A 3,760-nucleotide genomic window follows, 5' to 3' on the forward strand; every position below is an offset into this window, starting at 1 on the left:
TAACCCTAACCCTAACCCTAACCCTAACCCTAACCCTAACCCTAACCCTAACCCTAACCCTAACCCTAACCCTAACCCTAACCCTAACCCTAACCCTAACCCTAACCCTAACCCTAACCCTAACCCTAACCCTAACCCTAACCCTAACCCTAACCCTAACCCTAACCCTAACCCTAACCCTAACCCTAACCCTAACCCTAACCCTAACCCTAACCCTAACCCTAACCCTAACCCTAACCCTAACCCTAACCCTAACCCTAACCCTAACCCTAACCCTAACCCTAACCCTAACCCTAACCCTAACCCTAACCCTAACCCTAACCCTAACCCTAACCCTAACCCTAACCCTAACCCTAACCCTAACCCTAACCCTAACCCTAACCCTAACCCTAACCCTAACCCTAACCCTAACCCTAACCCTAACCCTAACCCTAACCCTAACCCTAACCCTAACCCTAACCCTAACCCTAACCCTAACCCTAACCCTAACCCTAACCCTAACCCTAACCCTAACCCTAACCCTAACCCTAACCCTAACCCTAACCCTAACCCTAACCCTAACCCTAACCCTAACCCTAACCCTAACCCTAACCCTAACCCTAACCCTAACCCTAACCCTAACCCTAACCCTAACCCTAACCCTAACCCTAACCCTAACCCTAACCCTAACCCTAACCCTAACCCTAACCCTAACCCTAACCCTAACCCTAACCCTAACCCTAACCCTAACCCTAACCCTAACCCTAACCCTAACCCTAACCCTAACCCTAACCCTAACCCTAACCCTAACCCTAACCCTAACCCTAACCCTAACCCTAACCCTAACCCTAACCCTAACCCTAACCCTAACCCTAACCCTAACCCTAACCCTAACCCTAACCCTAACCCTAACCCTAACCCTAACCCTAACCCTAACCCTAACCCTAACCCTAACCCTAACCCTAACCCTAACCCTAACCCTAACCCTAACCCTAACCCTAACCCTAACCCTAACCCTAACCCTAACCCTAACCCTAACCCTAACCCTAACCCTAACCCTAACCCTAACCCTAACCCTAACCCTAACCCTAACCCTAACCCTAACCCTAACCCTAACCCTAACCCTAACCCTAACCCTAACCCTAACCCTAACCCTAACCCTAACCCTAACCCTAACCCTAACCCTAACCCTAACCCTAACCCTAACCCTAACCCTAACCCTAACCCTAACCCTAACCCTAACCCTAACCCTAACCCTAACCCTAACCCTAACCCTAACCCTAACCCTAACCCTAACCCTAACCCTAACCCTAACCCTAACCCTAACCCTAACCCTAACCCTAACCCTAACCCTAACCCTAACCCTAACCCTAACCCTAACCCTAACCCTAACCCTAACCCTAACCCTAACCCTAACCCTAACCCTAACCCTAACCCTAACCCTAACCCTAACCCTAACCCTAACCCTAACCCTAACCCTAACCCTAACCCTAACCCTAACCCTAACCCTAACCCTAACCCTAACCCTAACCCTAACCCTAACCCTAACCCTAACCCTAACCCTAACCCTAACCCTAACCCTAACCCTAACCCTAACCCTAACCCTAACCCTAACCCTAACCCTAACCCTAACCCTAACCCTAACCCTAACCCTAACCCTAACCCTAACCCTAACCCTAACCCTAACCCTAACCCTAACCCTAACCCTAACCCTAACCCTAACCCTAACCCTAACCCTAACCCTAACCCTAACCCTAACCCTAACCCTAACCCTAACCCTAACCCTAACCCTAACCCTAACCCTAACCCTAACCCTAACCCTAACCCTAACCCTAACCCTAACCCTAACCCTAACCCTAACCCTAACCCTAACCCTAACCCTAACCCTAACCCTAACCCTAACCCTAACCCTAACCCTAACCCTAACCCTAACCCTAACCCTAACCCTAACCCTAACCCTAACCCTAACCCTAACCCTAACCCTAACCCTAACCCTAACCCTAACCCTAACCCTAACCCTAACCCTAACCCTAACCCTAACCCTAACCCTAACCCTAACCCTAACCCTAACCCTAACCCTAACCCTAACCCTAACCCTAACCCTAACTATAGTTGCGTCACCCTGTGCCTATGTATCGGGGGTGACGATCAGGGTGACAATTGGTTGATGGTCTAATATGGTTAGTGTTGTGTTTCTGACCAGTTGGTATGGTGATACATGTCATGAAACCACTAATCCTACAATTTATATTTGTCAATTTTGCCTTTAATGTCCTTATTTTTAGGTTTGAAAAAAGGGGCACTGGCATCTAGGGTACGTTAGGGCTAAGGTCAATATTTCCTTTTCTCCTTTTTCTTTCGCGTTTTTTCTCCGTTGCTGTGGTTTTTCGGTCTAACATTCCCCTAAACCATCAAAATTCGCCAAGATCCTGTTAGGATTAGGACTATCTTTTGACTTTCAAAGAATCCAAGTTAGTACTACTGTACATATGTGAACGTTCATAGTCGTTTAAAAGTGTGATTTCTGATCAATATGCAGTATTTGTATCTCGGGAACTATAAGTCCTTTTCAGTTCATTTTTTTTTTGTTTTAAAGATACATTTGTACTGATAAACATATTGGGGAATGGATGTCAATGCAGGTCAAATTCTTGCACAGTGACCCTAATCCTTTTTGGGGCAATCTGGTATCGGGGGGACGATTTTCAAAAATTATTTGCAGCAGTTTGAATTGTTAGTTTTCGGAGATGTTCGTTTCCTATTCTGCCCGTTTGTATGAATTTCTCTAAACCATCTTTGGTTGCCTTCTTTTTGCGTTTGTTCAGCCGGAATCGTCGATCGAAATTCCCCCCTCTGCCTTGTACCTGGGGTGACTTGAGTGGTTTTGGACTAAAAGTCAATTATTTTTTTATCGGAATGGAATTTTTGAAAAATCTTGTGTCCGTTTGTTCATTTTTGTTTAAACTTGCGAGTTTAGTTGTTAAAACCTTGATTAAAGTGTTTTTCTGTCCTATAATGACGTTGGAAGTTTTCAGCAGGGTTAGTGTTTTATTTCGCAGTTTTGGGTGTGCTTAACTGATGGGAGCTGTGCGTTTGTTGTTTTTATCACTTGCTGGACGCGGTTGTCATCTTGCTATGATTGCATTTTAGGTAGAAAAGGTAGTTTTGTGTAAAACTGCTAAAATGGTATCTGGGGTGATTGGGATTTTTTAATTTTTTTTGGTTTCTCATTGTTAGCATATTTGCAAACGGAACAGCTCTGCGCAAGTGTAGAATGTGTTTGTGTTTGTATCTACGAAATTCGCTTTCCAAATAGAGCTACCGTTTTCAAGTAATTACACTAATCCTTTTTGAATCACCCCAGATACCGTTTTGAAAAGCGTGATTGTTCGAAGCGTTGCGTGTGACCTGTTTTGACTGTAAATATCTCCGCATTGAATTTGACTGAATTTTCCATTTCAACGTTTTATACTCGCCATTGATACGTACTACTATTACTTTTACAGTGATGATGCAGAGCCCATTTTTAGAGCTTTAAGGGCTCTCTAAAGTTGACGAAATGAGCGTAAAAGTGAAACATATGACCGACGTCTGTTGGTCCCAAATTCCATTTTTTATGATTTGCTTTGAATCTATCGATAATTTATCTGTTATGGTTAATCCATAGCTTATCTTATCTTAATGAATGCCACTAAAACCTCAAGCTCAATAAGCATTACTATCGGTGAATTCAAGTAGTCAGGCCAAGATTAAAACTATACAGGTGCTTTTTGTATTCTTT

Source organism: Hydra viridissima, unplaced genomic scaffold, assembly GCF_058129835.1.
Source record: "Hydra viridissima isolate aposymbiotic clone 2 unplaced genomic scaffold, HvirCarnegie_v1 scaffold_1, whole genome shotgun sequence".
Taxonomy (NCBI): Eukaryota; Metazoa; Cnidaria; class Hydrozoa; order Anthoathecata; family Hydridae; genus Hydra; species Hydra viridissima.